Here is a 22,878-nt window from a genome sequence, read left to right on the forward strand (position 1 = left end):
ACCACCATCCCTCCCTCCCTCATGCCCCACCCCTCCATGTCCCCACTCACAAGCAGATACCCCAGCCCTACATGTCCCCATTCACACTCAGAGGCCCCATCTCTCCCTCCAAACACACGTTCCAGATTCAAATGCCATCATCCCTCCCTCCAAACCCACAGACTCCAACATACATCCCTCCATAACTACACCAAGATGCTCCATCCCTCTCTCCAGAGCCACACCCAGATGCTTCACCTCTACCTCCAGACTCACACACAGATGGCGCCATCCGCCATGTCTCTAGACCCACACCCAGATTACCCCATCCCTTTCTTGACACCCACATGCTCCCACCCCTCCCGTAGACCAACAGCCGTCTCTCCAGACATACATACCCCATCCATCCTTTCACACCCAGATGCCTCCATCCATTCCACGAGAGTGCTCCAGCCCTCACTCAGACCCACATGCTCCATCATTCCCTGACATGTCCCCATTATATGCTCGGTCCTTCCATTCCAGATCCATAATGCCCCCCTCTGATCTGGAACCCACCAAGATGCCCCATCCCTTCCTCCAGACCCAGACCATGATACCCCATCCTCCCTCCACACAGCAAGATGCCCCCATCCCCACCCTCCAGAACCACTCCAATATGCCCCCACCCGTCCCGCAAGACAAAGTCCAATGTGCCTGTGCCCTCTCTCCAGACCCCACTATCCCGGCAATCTAGACTCCAAGATGCTCCCATCCTTCCCCTAGACCCATAACATGGTGTCCACATCCATCCACCCAGACCCGCACCAAGATTCCCCATCCCAGACCCCAAGATGCCTTATTATATCCCTCCATTAGAGGCCCCACTAAGATGCCCCTCCCTCCATTCCAGACCAAGTTGCCTCATAACTCCCCATTCAAACTGTGGGGCGTGCAACTATGCTCTAAAAGGCAACATTTGACCCCATTATTTAAAAATAATACAGGGGGGGTTAACCCCCCCACCCCCGACCCCATACAACCCGATTGGTTCGGGCTCCTTCGCTACGCTTGGTCACTATGGCATATTCGGGGGAAATATGTATGCCCCTCGACTTAATAAAATTCACCAGCTGGCCCTGGGAACAGGGTGGGGGGGCAGGGACTATGGTGGGAGCAGGATGGGGAGAGCCCAGGGTCTGTGGTGGGGTGGGGAGGGCCCAGGGAACGAGTAGGAGTGGGATGAAGGAGCCCAGACACTGTGATGGGAGCAAATGGAGTCCAGGGACTATACTGGGAGTAGGGTGCAGTGACGGCACGGAATAGTTCATAGCCACTTGGACTTACTGTCCATTTGCAATTTTTCGGGGGCCCGGCCTGCCCCCATTTTGCTCAGGGGCGGCCGGGGACAAAAAGGTTTGAAGCCCACTGCTCTAGACCCATAACATGATGTCCCCCATCCCTTCAGACTCACACCAATGTGCCCCATCCCTCCAATCCTGACCCCATCAACATGTCCCATTCTTCCCTCCCTCCACTCACCCCAAGATGCCCCAACCCTGTCCACACACTAAGCCCCATGCCACCCTTCATTCCCACACCAAGATGTCCCATCTCTAGGTCTAGCCCCATGATGGGGCCCTCCCTCCACACACCCAGATGCCCCCATCCTGCCCCCAAGACTCACACCAAGATACCCCACCACCCCTCCGTTCCAGAGCCCACAGAGATGCCCCCACCACTCTCCACACACCAAGATGGCCCCATTCCAGATCCCACCAAGATGCTCCCATGTCACCCTCCATACCATGCTTCCCATCCCTTCCTCTGCACACCATTCTACCCTCCACTCACACCAAGATGACACACACCAATGTGCCCCCATCCCTCCCTTCATACCCACACCAATGTGCCCCATCCCTCCCTCCAGACCCACACCAAGATGCCCTCATCCCTACCTCCAGACCCACACCAAGATGCTCCCATCCCTCCATTCCGGACACAAAGATGCCACCAACCCTCCATGCCAGACCCCACCAAGATGCCCTCATCCCTCCCCCTCGATCCATACCATGGTGCCCCATCATCCCTATGGCACATCAAGATACCCCATCCCACTCTCCAGACCCACACATAGATGCCCCATCCTCCTGTCCCACACCTAGATGACCCATCCAACCCTCCCGACCCGCACACAGATGCCCCATACCACCCTCCATACCCACACAGATGGTCCCATCACTCCATTCCAGACCCTACCAAGATGCCCCTCCCTCGGATCCCGACTCTAACAAGATGCCCTAATCCCACCCTTGAGACCCAGAGCAATGTGCCTCCATCCCTCCTTCCAGACACGCATCAGGATGCCCCTATACCTACATTTCAGACCCCACTAAAAAGCCCCATCCCTCCGTTCCAGACCCGCACCAAGATGCCCCTATCCCAGATATCTCCATCCCTGCAAGCCAGAAACCAATATGCCCCATCCCTCCCTCTAGACCCAAACCATGATGCCCCATCCTCCCTCCATACAGCAAGATGCCCCCATCCCACCCCGACCAATGAGCCCACATGCCTCCCTCCAGACCCAAACTAGTATGCCCCATCCCTCCCTCTCAGACCCACACCAAGATGTCCCATCCCTCCCTCTCAGACCCCCGCCAAGATGTCTCATCCCTCCCTCTCAAAACCACACCAATATATCCCATACCTCCCTCTCAGAACCACACCAAGATGTCCCATACCTCCCTCTCAGCCCCACACCAAGATGCCCCAATCCCTCCATCCCAGAGTCCACCAACCCTCCAAGCCAGATCCCACCAAGATGTCACCAACCCCCCCCTCTAGACCTCTAGACCCATACCATGATGCCCCACCCCCATCCACACAGCAAGATGCCTCCATCCCTCCCCGACCAATAAGACCCCATCCCTCCCTCTCAGACCCACACCAAGATATCCCTCCCTCTCAGACCCACACCAAGATGCCCCATCCCTCCCTCTCAGACCCACACCAATATGGCCCACCCCTCCCTCTCAGACCCACACGCGAAGATGTACTATCCCTCCCTCTCAGACCCACACCAAAATGCCCCATACCTCCCTCTCAGACCCACACCAAGATGCCTCTAGACCCAGACCAAGATGCCCCTATCCCTCCACTCCAGAGCCCACAAACCCTCCAAGTCAGACCCCACCAAGATGTCACCAACTCCATCTCTAGACCCATACCATGATCCCCATCCTCCCCCCACACAGCAAGATGGCCACATCCTGCCCTCCAGATGCACAGATGTCCCCATCCTACCCACACCAAGATGCCACATCCCACCTTTTAGACCCAGACAACTGTACCCCATACCTCCCTCCAGACCAATGTGGCCCATCCTTCCCAGACCAAGATGCCCCCCTCCAGACCCAGACCAATGTGCCCCATCCATCTCATCAAACCCACACCAATGTGCTCAAATCCCCTCCCTCCAGACCTAAACCAAGATTCCACACCCCATCCTCCAGATGCACAGATGTCCCCATCCCACCCACACCAAGATGCCACATCTCACCTTCCCAACCCACACCTAGATGACCGATGCCATCCTCCAGACCAACAGATGCCCCATACCTGTTTCAGACCGTCAGCAATGTGCCCCATCCATCCACTGCAGACGGTATCCGCAGAAATAGCCGCAGAAATAAATCGAATCCAAAAATACCTAATGAGAAATGACTGAATTAATTTGGTCGAATTTGCTGTTTCTTTTGTACATTTTTAATAATATATAGATGTCGGGGGGGTTAGGGGTATAGGTGAACCCACACCAATGTGCCCCCATACCTCCCTTCAGACCCACACCAATGTGCCCCATATGTCCCTACATACCCACACCAACGTGCCCATATCCCTTCCTCCAGACCTGCACCAATGTGCCCCATCCCTCCCTCCAGACCCGCACCAATGTGCGCCATCACTCCAGACCTGCCCCAACTTGCCCCATCTTTCCAGACCCACATCAATGTGCCCCTATCCTCTAGAGCCACACCAGCGTGCCCCTATCCAACCATTCAGACCCCACCAAGATGATCCATCCCTCTGTCTAGAACAATACCATAATAAAGCAAAATACCCCACTCCCCCTTGCAGACCCACACCAAGATGCTCATGTGCCTCTCCCGAACCACATGCAGATAGCCCCATCAGACCACCACTAAAACCACCCATACCAAACACACTCATCAAACATTATATTCCCCTATTAACCCACTTTGATCAGTTAAACTCCAACATACACTGTCCCTGCACTGTTTCTTTTCTTAGCCCTCAATAGATGAACATGGTTTTTAAAGTAAATGTAATTTTCCGCTCCCCCCCTCTCCACCTGGTGCCTTGCAGGAACTTTCACGGTATCCCAAATGCCAACTGGAATCTCAGCCACCCAAGAGCACACAGATTGCTGCTGCTCTTGTAGCCAGAGCCTTCCCGGTTCCCCCTCACAAAAATCATGATGAGGGACAAAACGAAGTTGGACGCTCCGTCTGGTGTCTTGCAGGAACTGTATCCCGAAGAAAATTCCCACCTTAATCTCAGCCAGTCAAGAGCACACAGATTCTGGTTGCTTTCCGCTCACCCGTCTCCATCTGGTGTCTTGCAGGAACTAGGAGAGGGGTGGACCAACTAGACCAAAGATGACAGATTACTATTTCTTATCTCATAATAACATCATATTTATTATACAAATATGAAAAACAGTTTCACAGAAATTAATAAATTAGGCTCAATGTACAAAAAAATCCCTCCAAAATCTATTCATTCATAACTCACACACACATTCAGCATACTCGCATACGATGGGACAATAAGGTAACGTGTTGTTACCATCTCAAATACTAATCAAACAAATGTCACTTTAACACTCTAATATTCTACGATGTGACCCTCTTTGCATCTTCAGGGGTAAGGAAAACTATTGTTGACATATGTTTCGGTTGAGTTCTCAAACAAGGGTAAGGTCTCCTTACCCAGTTATTTTGTCCAACCTTCCTCAGGACGGAGTGCAATCACCAGTTTCGCGTTGCCTCTTCATAGCACAAAAAGGTAGGGGGTGTGAGACAAGAGAGCCTCAGTTCTAGGGAAGGAGACAAAATGGACTAAATTAGTCTCATAAACACCCGTATTGTCATCTTTGCTTGCTCATAACCTCTTAATGATACATGTTACAACTGTATTGATCAGCTGCATTGGACCAAATCACCTCCTCTGGGCTACCAGGGGCCGGTGACTCAGTAATTGGAGTAAATCCTGGCGTATGTGCTGCCAATAATGGGGCTCCATGTCACTTTAGTGTCTCTCCTGCAAAGTAGGGACAAGAACCAGGTACCTAAGTTAGGGGCCATGTGCTTTGAACGTTTTTTTTTTTTGTAGTTTTTATTAATTGGCTTAGTAACCCAAGACACATGGTACTCACTATTGTCCTGCGTGTTTTTATGTAGACTCATGTCCGGCTCGGCATAGTATATGGCAGAGTGTATGGTGGGCACCAGGTCAGGGATGGGAACTAACCCTGTATTTTGGTTCGTAGGCAAAGCGCCGGCATAGGATGAAACAAATCATGGAAAAGGCTGTTATAGAATATCAGCCGTTGCCTATGTTCAGCGTGACATAGAGTAAAACATAATAAATGGTTAAATAAAAATATTGGCTTACTTCTAGTGACTGCTACTTTGCTCATTGGCCGCAGCTTGGCGAGCGTATATTACTGTAGTGCATGCGTGGTCAGGCTGTATAGATGCAAGAAACCGAGAGGGACGGCATGAGCAGCGGTCCTAACGCGACCGACATAGAATCTCAGAAGAAGGGGAGGGGTGGTGTGTGCGATCAAGCGTGCCGTTCATGATTCTTACCTTCTAACAACTGAAAATTGATGTCAGACGCCAGCGGCTGTAATCCGCTCCTGTAACCTGCGTCTGCTTACTCGAACAAGGCTTCTGCCATTACCAGGGTGACGTGCGTAGCGACTACTTCCCCATTGATGCAACCAGATTGGTTGCTGCTCCGTGTCACGTGGCGACACAGAATTCTGGGTATTGTGGTTCTGATGAATAGCTACTCATACAAAGAGGCGCTATTTATTCAAGGGGCAAAAAATGGCCCAGGGTGAATGCATTATTAATGCCGTCTCCCACTCAGTCCTGGTCACATCCTACGGTTCCCAGTTCATATGAGGACAGTCATTCTAGCGAACATCTGATATTATGTTAACGCTAAATATGAAAAATGTGGCGGTTGTGTTATTTGGTATTTAATGCATTCCATTCTACTGAAATGTTTAGACCATGCCGCACTGTATCCAAGGAATAAATCCATTGTTGCTCTAGACGGTGCAGGGCACTTGCCATATCGCCGCCTCTGGTTTGTGTTTTTATGGTTTGTAGTACAAACCATTTCATATCGGTATCTTTGTGGTTGTTTTTGCTGAAGTGGTCAACCAGAGGTTTGTCTGGTGTGCGGTTCCTTATACATGGCCGGTGTTCACCAATTCTCACCCTCACCTCTCTTGTGGTTTTACACACATATAGTAGATGGCATGGGCATGAAATTACGTAAATGGCATTTTTGGTGCAGCAATTGGTATAATTTTTCATTGTCCATGTCTCCGCCCCGTATTGGAAAGTGTGTTTTGTCTCAGTTAGGGGGCATATACTGCAGTTCCCACACTTATGGTGTCCAGTAATGGGAGAAAGTCCCAATTGGTTCCGGATGGTTTGTCCCTTTGATTTCTCTCGGTATGTATGTACCAATTTTTGTCGTAGGTGTAACGCTCACCTGGCTCCCACGGAGGCGCTGGTCTAGTCTGGGTTGCTGTGGCCTCTTCAAGCGTGATGCGCAGAACTCGGACCACCGATTGAACAGGACCCCCAAATCTTGCTTGTCTGGCCCGTAGGAATATCCTTCTGCAAATGAGAAAGGGGATTAACTGTCTGCAGAATAGTGTGCTTGCTCCCCCCTTCCCCCTTTCGTTCTTCTCTGACTTCCTCCAAAACCCCCGGTTTAAGCTCACCTTATGGTTTGGAAGGATGAACTCTCCATCCTGCTTCTGGTGCAGGGGCGCGCGTTCGTCCAGTTACTTCACTGGTTTTCAGAATGGCGCTGGCAAAATCCACTTGACTTTTCAGAGTGATACGCCGCAAGTATGAAGATTCAAAAGTTCAAGCGTGAGCCTCTTTTATGTTGTCTTCCTAACCTGTGATCTGTCCTTTATTTCAGGTGCAGAACGAAGGCGATGCGTTGAGGGGTTAAATTGCCGATGGTAAAATCAGGTGAGTTAGTGATGAGGGCGACCCCTCTAAATGTCTTTATAATTCCCCAGTAATGTCTTTTGTCCTTTCCCTATAGGGGCCGGGGTGCGGTACCTGCCAACGAAGCGGCGCCGACCAAAATGTGGAATGGTTCACCAAGAAAAGCCGTTAAGTATTATGGCTGAAAATTCGGCTTTCCTCCTGTGTTCCCTCTGCTCACCTTTTGTCTCTTCTTCTCTCCCCTAGGTGCAAAGATGTGGCGACCGGTGCTGACAGCCGCGATGGAGCCGGGAGATGTCTCGAGGACAGGTGAATGAAGCGCGGCGCTGCAGCGAGCAACGCTATGCTTTTAAATGGAGGTCTTTCTTTAAGAATGCTGGCGTGAAGATTCCGGATGCAGGTAAGAAGTTTGAATAAGTTCTTGGTTTTCACCTTTCTCTTCTCTTCTTTCCTTATAGGTGTTCCAGGTTCGAGGCGGGCGTGGCTGGAGTCCAGGTGCAGGAGCAGACACGTGAGCGTTCAGCTGCTGGGATGCAGAACAACGCGAAGCACGTGTGGCTGTCCGGGCGTGGCTTAAATAGCCTTGGAAGAAGTCCCAGGTAAGTATTCTTCCACAGCCCCACCCAAGTACCAAAATAGTCTCTTCAGTAAAATAGTCCCTCCTAAGCCTCATTTGGCTTGGGTCTTCATGCAGCATGGTCTGCATCAGGTGAGTATGCAGCATGGTCTGCATCAGGTAAGTGCACCAAACACTTTCCTTTATGAGCCTGGCGCCTATGGCGCCAGGACTGATGTCCAACATGAGCCTGGCGCCAATGGCGCCAGGACAGAGTCCAAAGAGCCCCTATAAGGGGCCGCTGGGCTTTTACCCGGGGGCATGATTCCTGCTCCCGGGGCTGCTGGGCCTGGCCTGGTGCTCCGGAGGCAGGCATCATGACAGTAGGTTGCAATTTCGTTTAAAAGCAAACATTGGTTGTTTGGACAAAGAGCCCGGATTCTTCACTAGGCCCCAGTTGTGGTTGATTGCTAACTGGGTTGTAGGTGGTGACACAACCCAGTCCCTTATTAGACTTATTTTCTTTGTTTTGTAGAGTTATTTCTCTATTCGTGTTTGCGGCTCTCTTCAGATTGTTTTTTATGAGTTGTTTCGGATAACCCTGTTTGCCTAGCCGCTCCTTCAATTCGGTGGCGTGTGTATTGTAATCTTTTCTGTCCGTGCAATTCTGTCAGATCCGCAAAAATTGTCCGTATGGTAGGTTATATTTCAGACTCTCAGGGTGAAAACTAGAATAGTGGAGTAGGGTATTTTTGTCTGTGGTTCTTTGATATAATGAAGTGGCTCGATCACTTCCTTTCTTCTTGATCAAGAAGTCGAGAAAGCTGATCTGATCTCGGCTCCATTTGATGGTTAATCTAATGTTGGTGTCACAGGTATTAAGCCACTTGTGGAAGGTAAGCAGAGATGTATTGTCCCCTTTCCAAACGTTGTCAATGAAGCGACGCCACATTTTAGGCTGTCCACATGTCTGGTTCTGTAGAACTTCAGCAATGTGCCTGGATTCCGAGTTGGCCATGTACAAACTGGCTACATGGGTGCAAAAGTCACCACCATGCTCACCCCTTTCTGTTGCTTATAGATTTGATTTTTGAAAAGAAAACAATTCTTTGTCATGGCAATCCTCGAGCATTCTAGTATGAACACTGTTGGTGGTTTATGGGTCTGTTGCGCGTATCCAGCACTAATGCTAATGCTTCCAGACATTCCATTTGGGGAACAGACATGTATAAAGACTGGTGACTAGTAGATCTGCTTCTTCTACACTGATACTCTGCAGGATCTCGATCATGTCTAATGTGTCTTTTATGTAGGATGGCATAGCTAGGACAAATGGTTTAAGAAAGAACTCGCTGTAGATTGATAGAGGTTCCAGTAGAGAGTCTATTGCAGACACAATAGGTCTGCTCGGCCACCTAGATGACCCATCCCCTGCCAGACACACACCATTCCCCCATACCTCCTGCCAGACCCACACCAATATGCCCCATACCTACCCCAGACCCACACCAATGTGCACCCATTCCTCCCTCCAGACCCACACCAATGTGCCACCATACCTCCCTCCAGGCCCACACCAATGTGCCCCCATCCCTCCCCCAGACACAGACCAATGGGGCCCATCGCTCCCATCAAACCCACACTAATGTCCCCATCCCTCCCTCCAGTCCCACACCGATGTGCCCCTAGCCCTCCCTCCAGACCCACACCAATGTGCCCCTACCTCTCCCTCCAGACCCACACCAATGTGCCCCCATCCCTGCCCACAGACAGACCAATGGGCCCCATCCCTCCAGACCCACACTAATGTGCCCCTATCCCTTCCTCCAAACCCACACCAATGTGCCCCCATGCTCCCCTCCATACACAAACCAATGGGCCCCATCCCTCCCATCAAACCCACACCAATGTGCTCCCATCCCTCCTCCCATGGCTCCCCCAGACACAGACCAATGGGCCCCATCCCTCCCATCAAACCCACACCAATGTGCCCCCGTCCCTCCCTCCAGAGCCACACCAATGTGCCCGTATCCCTCCCGCCAGAGTCACACTAATGTGCCCCATCCCGCCCTCCAGACCCACACCAATGTGCCCATCCCGCCACACCAATGTGCCCCATCCCTCCAGACCCACACCAATTTGCCTTTATCACTCCAGACCCACACCAACGTACCCCTATCCAACCATTCAGACTCCACCAAGATGCCCATCCCTCCCTCTAGACCAATACCATAAGGCCCCATCCTCCCTCCACATATTAAGATGCCCCATCCCCCTTACAGACCCACACCAAGAGGCCAATGTGCCTCTCCCGAACCACACACAGATAGCCCGAGCCAACCCCCTCTAAAACACCCCTTCCTCTCCCCAGCACTCCCTCTACGTGCAGTGTCCCCCTGGAATGTAACCTATCCCCCTGGTTTTTCAATGGCTACATGGACCCCTTGGCCCTTATGATAGCCACCTTCACCTACAACTTTCAGTGTTATATGGATGACACGCAGCTCTCCTTCAGGCTACCCTCTGCCTCTTCCTCATTCATACTTGACTGCCCGCAATTCAGACGTGGTGTGCTGCAAACGACCTCTGCCTCAATGCCAGTAAGACAGAGATTGTCCTTATCAGGACACCTGCTCCCAACTTCGCTCTTTCTCTGCGGCAGGCCTTCCTTGGCCCTGCGCCTCCACCTACCGAGGAAATAAATCTGGGGATCATCTTCGAGTCCACTCTATCCTTCTCATCTCACATTATTGACATCTCTATAAAGTCCCACTACCACTGCACCTTCTCAAAGATATTCTTCCTTTTCTAACCTTCCTCCAGAGGCTTGCTGTCTCCAGAGCCCTGGTCCTCTCTAGTCTGTACTACTGCAAAAGCCTCTTTCACAACCTGCCCTCTTCTACCCTCCGTCCTCTTCAACTCATCCAGAACGGAACTGCAAGATTTATCCTTGGCCTCAAGCCCAGGGACCGCATCTCTCCAGCACGGAAACCCCTTCACTGGCTCCCCGTGGCTGCAAGGATTAAGTTCAAGAGCCTTTGCATTGTCCACAAAGCTTTCTGGGGCCTGGGCCCACTCTACCTGCAACGCTCTCTTCCTAAATACTCTCCCTCCTGAGCCCTCCGCTCGTCTTCCTCCAACGCTCTGCGAGTGAGCCGTTTTTCCAAGCAGAGATTTGGGGGGAAGAGATCCTTTTCCTCTGCAGGTGCCTCCCACTGGAACAGCCTCCCTGCTTCTCTCCATGTTGAACTGGACCACCTAAAGTTCGGAAAACTCCTCAAGACCTTCCTCTTTGTCTATTCCTTCCCTCTCGCTCTCCCCTGCTAACCACCCCCCCCACCGACTTCTTTTCCTCTAGTTGTTTCTTCTGCTCAGTTTGCCAACTGGCGTCTTGGTGTACATTCAAAGCCTCACAGGTCCCAAGCTTCCTCGAAAGTCTTCTGCACTTGCCTCTGGGCCCTCCTTTGCCACAGCACTTCTGCTCTCTCGGTTACGACCCATGAGAATGGTACATCTTAGAGCTTAACCCATGTTCTGGCAGGACTGGGTGCACTTGATCCCCATTACCCCCTTGCACTTTTTGTCTATGGACTACGACCTGAATGTACCAAGCCTAGTAAGCTTGTTTGTCTTGTCACCCCCCCATGCCTGGTTGCGCTTTGAAACACCTGCTGTATTAGCGCATAATAAATAATCATCCCAAACACACTAATCAAACATTAAATTCCCTTTTAGTCCTAAAACACCACCATCTGCTGTCCCTGAACAGTTCCTTTTCTTAGCCCTCCATACTTTTTATGCTGAATAGATGAACATGATTTTTAAAGTAAATGTAATTTTTCGCTCCCCCGTCTCCATCTGGTGTTTTGCAGGAACTTTCATGGTATCACGAGGAAAGTGCCATTTGTAATCCCAGCCACCCAAGAGAGCAGAGATTCCTGCTGCTCTTGCAGACAGAGCCTTCCCTGTTTTGCCGGGACTGCCCCAGTGTTTGATGCTCTGTCCACCTTTCTCAAGATGATGTTCCGATTGGAAAACTGCAGTGGTCGCGTTTTTTTGTAGCATGTCTTGATTCAGTAGGGCCACTAACATAAATGTAGGACTAACTCTTGAAAGTGGCTGCCAAGCCACTACACTTCAGTAGTTTGGAGGAGAAGGGGGTTTAAGTGTTACTGTTCAAAGAAACAAATACTATAATTAAATTACAAACGTACACTATCTTAAGTTGTAAAATGCAGCATTTCTTCTGTCCAAGATTGTGCATTCCTGCCTACAAGCTATGAAGACCTAATACAAAAAAACACGAATTACAAGACGAAGTCAGACGCTCTATCTGGTGCCTTGCATTAACTTTCTAGGTATTCCGAAGAAAATGCCCACCAGAGCCGGCCTTAAGGGCAGCAGCACCCTGGGCGAATTGGTGCCCCCACGCACCCCTGGTTAACAGGGGGCGGGGGCCAGGATGGGACACTTTTTTTTTTTTAACCTCCTCGCTCTGACGAGAAAGTAATGATATGAATAGGGCATGTCAGCACCCCGTTGTCATTGAATGAGCCTGTCGCCTCCGGTGCATTCAATGACAATGAGGCACCTGCCATGCCTACTGCTACCACGCCAGCTCGGGGGAGCCTTTGAAAGACTCCCCTGAGCTGGCATGGTGGGGGGGGCTAATGGCGCCTTTTGCCATTAAAGGCGCCTGTGGCAGAGGGGTGCACCCAATGACAAAGACTCCCCCGAGCTGGCGTGGCGGGGACTAATGACGCTCTGAGGGGTGTGGCGCCGGGCTCGCCCCCCCCCCCCCCCGGCCGGCTCTGATGCCCACCTTAATCTCAGTCAGTCAAGAGCATGCAGTTTCGGTTGTTTTCTGCTCCGCCCCCCGTTTGCATCTGCTGTCTTGTAAGAACGTTCCCGGTATCCCGAAGAAAATGTCCACATTAATCTCAGCCAACCCAGAGCACGCACATTCCAGTTGCAATGGCAGCCGAAACCTTCACGCTTCCCGCTCACAAAATCACAATGTTGACTTCGGACGGCTAAGGGTCTGGTAGGGATCGTGCCCAAAGTCAAGTTAAGAACTATGGGCGGGGCGTTGCTATGGCCCGTTTCTCGGATGGGAACTAGACACTACAGTAAGGGCATAGCGAGGAACGTAACGTTCAACACACGTGATGAAAAGGCGGCTTAACGTTGCTAGGGTCATTTCCTCAGATGGAATTTAAGACACACTACGTACCGGCGACAGGTCAGTAAAGCAGGGGTCTGGTGTGTGTCATTTTCGCCGTAATTGACTTCCGACCGAGTGTTTTATGAAAGTTTTATTTTAATGATCTGCATGGAGGGATTTGGGAGAGAGATGGATTTTCTTCTCTGAAGTGATCATGTGTACTTTTTGCTGAAAAGTTTACAGCTATGCTGTCAGATGAACATTATTTGTATTCTGATACTTTAGTCTAATAGTTTCAGTTGAATTAATTGAAGCCTACAAGTACCACAATGCATTATTGTTCATGGAGACCCAATGCTGGATAGTTGTGGCCCTGGTGACCTGAAGTCTTCTACGCCTTATACCGAATCTGCAACAATGTGTAACGATGCCATTGACCTGGCAGAATCACCTACAGATGTAAAAAGACACTTATTTTGGTCCTGATCCTCATTTAACTTCAAGTTATATATGTGAGGTTTTTTATTTTATCAATTTAAAATATTGATCTTTTATAGTGGATTTCGAAGGAAATTCAAGTTGAATCGTCATTGGAAGGTAAAATTCCTCTCCTTACCAAATCTTTGACAACCAGCCTTTATATATGGAGAACCACAACTACTTTAGGAACCGATACTGTTCCTGGTTATATTACTAGGACATGCTATAATTGCACATCCACGTCCATGCATGTTATATGTAGTTACCCCATATCATGTTATATGTAGTTACCCCATAAAGTAATTTTTGTAGTGGCAAAGAAAAATCGTCTATTATTTTTAAACTAAAACCTACTGTCTCCTAATGGTATATTTACACAGCATGCACACATTTATCTGGGACGACTTGCTAAGCGTGGGTGGGTCTTGCGTCTCGGTTTGGGTGCAATTTTCTTTTTATGTGTTTACCTGACTTTTTATTTCTTCTATCCGCATAGCTCAAAACATTCCGTGTATACAGACTGAAACCTTAGCAAACATTATTTTTGTAACTGTGGGATTGTGAGTGGTTGAAAATAGATGGCTTGAATGAGTAGTCCTATTTTTTTTTTTTATTGTTAAAGAAAACTACAGTTCAATAAATGAATATCAAACTTTTGTTACAATTAAACCTCTTCCACATCACGTCGGTCCTCCCAAGTCTTTAATCACAGTCTATTCTTTATGATGGTAATAAGTTTGCGTCACTATTGGTTAGACTTTTAATTTTTCTTATCACAAGTTGTATCGCAGAGAATCATGGCTAGATAGTCATTTAGCCTGCATGATAGTTTGATGTTATGGCCGGGGCTTACATATGACCACCAATCATTCATGTCATGGTTCCGAGGTTTGAAGCTATTCAAATGCAGGGTCCGCTGGGTAATTGTGCCTATGCATTCAAGTACCAAATGCTTTAGGGACTCTATTTCACCCGAGTTACAAAATCGACATTTATTGTCTGCGATATCTTTCTTTTTTCTTATCCAGAGCATTTCTCGATTGTTTAGGGCATTTAGCCTGAATTTTAGAAACGTGTTCCTGTGATATCTTGAAGGAAAGTCTAGTAGGTATTTCGGTGGCTTGTGTAATTTGATTTCTCCTAGTCCTAAAGGAAGACCTGTTTTTAGTTTCCTGCGTTTTTCAATGTTTTGCATCCAGTCCCATTCTTCTGGGTTTTTTTTCGCGTATTGCGGTTGATTGATTAGGTCGAGTCGACTTATATTTGCGGCATCCATGATGGCTTCAAGTTTTTGTTTCCAAATTTGGATTAATATAGATTGGGTGTCGTCGTTTCTGATCTTAAAGATTTCATATGCTGGTTTTTGTTTGCTACAATACATTTTCCTAATGGTGGAGAGGGATTTCCAAATTACTGTCATGTACAGAGAGTTGAGTGCAAGTTCGTATCTCAATGCCAATGTCGAGATGTAGTGGGGAAGCCTCAAGGCACGTTTCCAGAAGGTACCTTCTAGTCTTTGCCATAAGCGAAAGTCCAAGTTCCAACCGGCTTCCGCACCAAATACAATGGTTGGAATGACCTTCTGTAGGTAGAAAGTCAATATTGGTGCAGTAGTGAATTTCCCGTAGTCATGGTTGATTTTTGCTCCTTGTAAGCCAAGTTTGAGAGTTCTACTGGTCATGTCATTGACCCATGCTGTTTCGCAGATGGAGTTGTTGAACATCAATCCCAAAATATTTAGTATATCTCTGGCGATTCGCCATATAAATTTTTTTTCTGCGTTCTTGTGAGTGTGACTGATACTCATGATTTTTGTTTTGTCTGTATTTATCAGTAGCTCATTTGATTTCATGTACTCGTTCAGTCGTGTCAGAAGGCGCTGTAGGCCGATCTGTGTGTAAATCGATTAGTACTATATCGTCTGCATAGATGATGCATTTGATTTGGGTGTCCTTGATCCTCGGCGAAAAACATGGTACTGAGTTTAACCATTCCGGTAGGTCAGCTATGAAGATCTTAAATAGTTCAGCTGCCAACGGGCAACCTTGCTTGACACCTTTATGAGTTATTACTGGTTGGCTCAACTCACCTTGTTGGTTTAACCTGATCTGTATCGAGGTGTTAGAATGGAGAGCTTTCAGTGGTTCCAGGATGGTTGATGGACATTCCCACTTTTTTAGCTTAGACCAAAGTTTCTCGCGGTTTATCGTATCGAAAGCTTGACTGAGGTCTATAAATGCAAAGAAGATTTTTGTCTTTGTGCGCAGAGCCTCAAGTTTTAAGATGTTCAACAAGAGTAGGTTTACATCGACTCCGGCCTCCTCGGTGAAACCTGTTTGTCGAACATCGTGTATTCCTGTCTTGAGGGCCCATAAAGTAAGTTTCATTCGAAGGAAGGAGCTATAGACTTTCCCGATTGTGTCAAGAAGGGCGATTGGACGATAGTTCATCGGATCGTTCCTATCGCCCTTCTTATAGATCGGTACCACAATCGCCTTTAACCATGACTCAGGAATTTTCTTGTTTTCCGACACTATTCTGAACAGAGATTCCATGAACTTGGCCCAATGTACTTTGTTTTTCTTCAACGTGATATTTGAAATCTGATCGGGGCCTGCTGCTCTTGAGTTTTTTAACTTCTGTATTGTTATTTCTATTTCGTCGCTTTGAGGAGTTATATCCCATGGTAATTCTGAGACATTTTCTTGAACTTGTATGTCTTCATTCGGGTGTTTATATATTTTCTTGAAGTGCTCAACCCATTTGTTGCCATCAATCGGGTTTGAGATTGTCGGTGTTGCTTTTGTGTTTCCTTTGTTTAGGATGGCCCAAATATCACGCGTGTTTTTTGTGATCAGCAATTGAAGCATCAGCTCCGCACGGTTTTATTCTATCATTGCTGAGTGCGCTTTTAGCCAGTGTCGGTATTCTCGACGTCTTGTTTTTACTTTAATTGCAATTTTGTCTGGTGGTAACTTCAATTTCTTAATCCGCCACAAGTCTTTCCTCATAATCCTTTTTGCTTTTGCGATGACATCGCTGTACAGGTGTTTATTTGAGTACCCAATTACTCTAGAGTTTGACTTCCGGCCGGCAATCTGTCAACAAGGGAACGTAATTCACGGTGTTCTCTGTGGTTATGTCGGTTGTGAGTTTCCCAATTTGCCACAGGTTGAGCCTCAACCGATTTCCCGCTGCATTCGATGTGACTTGTAAGTCATATTTTTCAGAAACGTCTCCCCAGTCCGTCTCCAGAACTAGGCAGAGTAGATCATGGTCGCTTTGAGGCATTGGTATGACGTTTAGGGAATTCACTTGGTCAAAAAGATGGCTAGAGACCCAAATATAGTCCAGTGTGTTTTGGCTATATGGGCCGTGCCATGTTGGGTTACATGGTTGGTCTCCTTTGGTTTTCCCATTGACCATGGTACAGTTTCTTATTGCTAGGGCATCAAACCAAAGCTTTCCTCTCTGTTCGACCTCATCGGGTTTCTTCAGCGTATTTGTTTTTGTAGTTTTATCGAATTTGTACCAACTACAATTTAGATCACCACATACCATGATGGTTAAGTTGTTGTATTTCAGTGATGCCTCATCAATTAAGGTTGTCACTGATCCGATGAAACTATTTGATGAGATCTTGGCGGGATTCCAGTATCCATTTATTAGGAGTAGGAATTGTTTCACCTGCGTTGTTGTAGCAGTTATTTGTACCAAGGTGCCTTGAACAAAAGGATTCGGGTTTCGGGATTCGAGCGGCGTCAGCCAGTTTTGGATCTTCAATAAAGTGACTAGCCCAGAAAACGGACGACCAGTTGCGTTTTTCCCGGCAGGATTTAGGAATGTGATAAAGCCGTCTCGATTTGGCAACTCGCGTAGCCAAGTTTCCTGTAGACCTACAGCGAGGATGTTATCCATAGGCACCTCGAAGTTGTTAAATAGGTGAATGAATCCTCGAGTGTTCCAGGATAGCACAATTTGGTCCGCGTTGTTCTTCTTCAATCATTGTTAATGATGATTACCTTGTTGGAATTGGTTTCCGGACCTAATTCGACCAGGAGAACCACGTGTCTTGTTTCCATTGTGTTTTGCAGTAGGATACGCTAAAGATTTCCGCAGATTAGCACGTTGGATGTCTAATCCTACCGTTTTTTCACGAGCATTGTTCTCCAAGGTATCTTGTTGCAATTCGTGTTCGGGTTCCAGCGTTAGATCGAAACCAAAAATTAGTAGGTCTTCTGTAGCTCGTAATAGCATGTTTTTCACCGCTGAAGAGCCAATGTGTAGTAGTACTTGGTCCGAAGTTAACTCAGTTGGGTATTCAACGATTTTTATGTCGTCTGACGATATTGTCCGTAGCACTGGAATGCAGGCGAACAATTTCATGACATTTGCTCTATTTAAGTTGACATCATTGTCGTCAGATTGGATATTTTGAAGTCGTAGTTTCCAAAATCGGTTGTTATGGGTTTGATTTTTGCCTACATGTACTCTGGATGTGTAACGGGTTTTGGAGTTTCTTTGATTAGACGTTAATTTTGGATTTAGCTTGGATACGTGTGGTAACATTGGTCTCTCGGCCCATCTAGTCACTTCTTTTTGTGGGCCAGACCTGCTTGGTTTTTCCCCAGCTGTTGTTTTATGTTGTTTCCACGTGCGAGATCTCAAACTTTCTTTGGGATGGGATATATTTATTGGCTCATCTAGGTCGTCACCTTCTGCTGAGTATGTGGAAAGATCACATAGATCAATTGTCGAGGCGTTCACAGAACTGTCTCTACTCAGCTCTTCGGAGTCGAGACGCCGACGTTTTGTGGATTGTTTGTTAGGCACATAGTGCTGACCTTTATCTAGATCTTGGTCAGGCACGTCATTTGACTTCTGCTTGGATGTTCCCGTTGTGCGGTTGAACAATCGTGGTTTTGTTGGCGTTGTGAGATTCCTTATACATTTTTTCACATTGGGATGTTTTGGCTTTGTTTTGTCTTTTTTTATTATCTTGGAATAGTGGATTGTTTCCTTGCCCTGCCGTTCTGATTTTTCTGTCGTGGAAATGATTTTAGATGACCCAGTAAATATATTAAATGAGCTCTTTATGATATTGGAAGGCATTGTAAATGACGTGTTCTCGCGATTAGTTGTTGAGGCCGGTAGCATGTGAGCCTCTGCTGTCGATGAAGACTTTTCGGCATCAATTTGCAAGAGGGTTTTTGCATTTGTAGTGACTTCAATGGTTTGATGATGGTTTGTTTCTGGTATCTTGACATCAGTTTTGTCAGCACAGTGTGGATACGACCTTGCTTGAGACTCTTGAGATTTTTTGCTAGGCGCTGGCAGCGGTTGATTGTCGTGGTGGGGCATCGCCATTGGCCGTGAGCTTTCAGCTATTGGGGATGTGGTTGCCAAACTAGGACCTTGAGCCTTTAGGATCTTGTTTCTGCTTTGTGAAAGGGACGTTTTTGGCGGATTGTCTCGCATCGAAAGGGAATCGTGCCTTTGGATTTTCTTGTCTACCTCTTCAGACTGGTGACGCATCCATTTAACTGCATCCAGCAAACCTTCGGTTAGGTTGTCATTTTGGCAATGATGTCTTGCAGCCAAATTGCATAACCGTTCCTGCCAACGAGTAGATGGGTCTGCCTGTAATTCAAGTTGTTTTTGTATGAAGCTTGTGAAACATTAGAGTTTTTCCATTTTGTTTGTTAGATTTGTAAGCATCGCTCCTTGGTCACTTATTGTCCCATTCAAAGATTCGTGCAGTTTGGTGAAGGGTAGTAAGACAATTGAGGAGGCAGCTACAACGTTAGTGTGTAATTGGGTTAGAGTATCAGCAGATAAGATCACTTGTTGCACCGGAGAGTTGGTTCCATTAGATGTTTGGTGTGAGTGTTCCATATCAGACTGATCATCTTGAAGTGAAGAGTTTAGGGCTTTTTCAATATTTATTCGGTTTGAACTGTTTGAGTTTTTGGTGTATGGAGTACTGACGTTTGTAGGTGCTGACACTGAATCGTCGAAGGCTGACTGGTTTAGTTTTAATTTTAATTCGATGATTCATTGAAGGCGGCAAGCTCTTGCAATGGAGCTTGAGTCCTTGCTTGCCAGCTTTGATGTTGGGCTAAATCGCCTTTGGTCTGGGGCCATCGGAGTACTGCCTGATTTGGCCAGGTTGTTTTCACTTGAGTCTTCGGGGGCTTGGCATGCATATGCGCTTTGGTTTTCACTTTCCTTTCTCTGAATGGTTTTTCGTGTCTCCATGTTTCCGTAGGTAAGATTTCCTGCGAGGTTACTTCGAGTTGCGGACGAGTTGTTCCCTTTATATGGTTTTTGGACATCCTTATGTGTTTTTTCAGCTTGTTCTCTAGGTGCATCTAGCACTATGCTCTTGTTATTTTTAATGGTAGGTTTGTTTCCGATTGTGTCTTGTGGCTTTGCATTTGAAGACAGTGTCTCGATTGTGGTTGCATGTCTTGCCGGCAGAGACGATTGTATAGGAACAACAGGGGCGTTTTTGCTCAGTATTTGTGTAGATTGATTTTCATTTTCGTCAGAGGTGCCTTTTGGCATAGCACCTTCCTCCTGCTCTTGGGCTTTATTGAAAGGTTTTTCTTGGTCCACGATCGGAACATTGGCGGCATTAATTAGCTCAGCGTCGGTGACCTCGATACCCGGAAAAGGAGGGTTGAGATTGCAGAACGGGTCGCCAAGATCACTATTCGTTTTCATGACACCTTTGTTTGTGTATTAGATGGATTGAATAAATCAGGCGGCGCTCACTGGATGGAGTGTTTAAGTGTCGGAGGTAGTATTGTTGCCTGGGTTGTCTCAGTTTCGGGTAAATTTGTACTTGTTTCCTTTTGAATTGCGTTTACTTCAATTGCCAATTGTTGATGATCTTGTATGGTGAGAGTACTGTTGTTTGGAAAGTGATCGTAGGAGTGGCTGTCTGTGCAGTTATTTATGTCTAGATTTGCAAGGGGGGGGGATGGACATGCGCCATACAACAGGTAAATCCTTTGACAAGTGTGTAGTATTCGGTTCAGTGGTAGATATTTCCTGCAGATTTGCAGAGGAAGGCCAGGGTGCACTTTTACTTACCTTGCCGCCTCTATCCACGGGGGCTTTTAAGGCAGTCCATGGATTTGCCATTTTGCGGTAGTGGAGCGTCTTCCTCCGAGTCTGGGGGCCTTCAATGGTTCGCGTCATGTACCCAGTAGCACTTTTTAAAATTTATTTATTTTTGCTCTCGAGCGGTTGCACTAGAAGCCTTGCGGTCGGCAGACGGCACAAAAGCAGCAACAGCCAAACAGCAGGAGTCTCAGCAGTCGCCCTTAACGCGTCCGGGCTTCACGCCACAAGGGTTGCTGGGCTCCTGTTTTATGCTCGTGCTTCCTGAATGGGCGGAGCTTGCAAAGTGGGCGGGGCTTCAACCCGCGTTGCAGCGGTTCGCTCGCTCGCTTCCAGCCGCCCTCACAGAGAGCGAGGGGCGCGAGGGGAACACGCTGAATGAAGGAGTGTAAGTAGATTTTCCAAGAAGAGTAGACCAGCAGCAGCAGCAACAGCCAAACAGCAGGAGTCTCAGCAGTCGCCCTTAACGCGTCCGTGCTATGGATGGATAGTGAGTGAGTGAATATGGTTGGCAGAATGAGTAGGTGCGAGGATGGATGGATGGGTTGGTAAATATGTTTGTGTGGGTGGATGAAAATGGGTAGATGGGTGACTATATATATATATATATATATATATATATATACATATGATGTGTGGGTGAATAGTCAATAAGTGCATAGATGCGTGGCTGAATATGGTTGGCTGGATGGATGAGTAAGTGAGAGTGTTTGGATGGATGGTAGAATGGATGAGTGAGTGGATAATATGGTGGTGCAAGGATGAAAATGGGTAGATGGGTGAATATATGGATAGTTGAAGGGTGACTATACTATGGGTGGACAGATGTGTGGGGGAATATGGTTGAAATTGGATGCTAAATCGGTGGATGAATATGGTTGGGTCTGAGGATTAATGCATGAGGAAATATGTGTGGCGGGTTAAGTGTGTCATGATCTCTGCTTCCAAAAGGTCAGGGTTTTCCCAACTCCCTTGGAAGCAGATCCATAACCCAGGTTCCGAGTGCCAACCAGTCCCAATTGGGACCTTTTGGACCCAGTCCTGGCGCCAGTGGCACCAGGCTCATAAATATGCCCAGTCCCAGCGCTGGAAGCGCCGGGCTCATAATGCTTGGGTGGACTTACCTTCAGCAGACCATGCTGCTTACTTGCCTGCCAGTTGAGCCTCTGATCCTCTTCTGTTTGGAACTACTTTTCCTGTTGGGTGGGGCTGGAGCCACTCCCTAGATTCAGAACACTGGAACTCTTCTGGAAGGCAGGAACTCTTTTCTTACCAGGAACTCTTTTCTTACTTAGGCGTGGCTGTGGAAGGAGAGACCTAAGCACTACAGGAGGCTATTTAAACCACACCCAGTGGATGAATCTTGCTTTGCGTTATTCTGCAACCTCTGCAGCAGAACGCTCATCGTGTCTTCTGCATCCGGTCCTGGGCCTAAGGAAAAAGGCTTACCATCCTGAATCCAGTCTTCAGCAACACCTATAAAGACAAGAAAGAACAGGTTAGCATTCCGGCATCTGAAAGGCAAAGGCTTACCATCCTGAATCCAGTCTTCAGCAACACCTATGAAGACAAGAAAGAACAGGTTAGCATTCCGGCATCTGAAAGACAAAACAAGGTGCGTTTAAAGACATTGGGGAACTTTAATACTCATGTGCCATTACTCCTTTCCACATCTAATCCAGTGGGTATTCCGGCACCCTGCAGCCGCTCCGAACTCGTACCTGCAAAATAAAAAGACAGTTAGAGCGCATAGTGAAGCAGGCAACAAGCGCTTACTTACGTGCTTCCAGGCGCTTCTATTCATCACACGGGCTCCATCTTCAACTCACTTCAGCCCGTCATCCGCCATCGCCGGAACCCTGCAAAACAAGAGACATCATTACTAAAGACTTTAAAGACATTTGAATGACTCGAAACTTACCGTTCGTGCAGTAAACGACGGACAGCAGTCCTCTGAAGTCAAGAGGCCTGCGCTACCTATCCAGTGAAGAAACTGGTTACAACACCCTGCCCCGAGGCAGATGGAGAGCTCGGCATTCACTTACCTAAGACATCTTACTCTACACGTCAGGCATACAGTGCACAGAGGTCCAGCCCAAAGAGCCAACCGGGTGCTACACTTTGAAGATACGGTAGTCGCCCAGTCAAGACCGGCGCCTCTGCGAGAATCAGGTGAGCGTTACAGAACGCAAAGCCAACCGCAAAACTCTCGCCCAGGCGCTATGGAAACCTCGGATACTGACCCCCTAGCCCGGTTACTTGGGGAACTAAGGGCAGAAGTGCATGCAGCTCGTCAGGAA

The 22,878-nt window shown here is 47.8% G+C and overlaps 1 protein-coding gene across 2 annotated transcripts in view; it reads left to right on the forward strand.

Moving 5' to 3' along the window:
• Positions 1 to 12,620: 12,620 nt before the first annotated feature.
• Positions 12,621 to 22,878, forward strand: part of SLC25A19 (solute carrier family 25 member 19) — a 219,810-nt gene continuing 209,552 nt past the window's right edge. Inside the window, exon 1 of one of the 2 annotated variants that reach the window (XM_069654810.1) lies at positions 12,621 to 13,048. The gene's annotated coding sequence lies outside the window, so the exon portion shown is untranslated. The remainder of the gene's footprint in view (positions 13,049 to 22,878) is intronic. The other variant, XM_069654809.1, reaches the window with a different exon arrangement.

Source organism: Ambystoma mexicanum, chromosome 3q, assembly GCF_040938575.1.
Source record: "Ambystoma mexicanum isolate Mex_15411 chromosome 3q, UKY_AmexF1_1, whole genome shotgun sequence".
NCBI classification, from domain to species: domain Eukaryota; kingdom Metazoa; phylum Chordata; class Amphibia; order Caudata; family Ambystomatidae; genus Ambystoma; species Ambystoma mexicanum.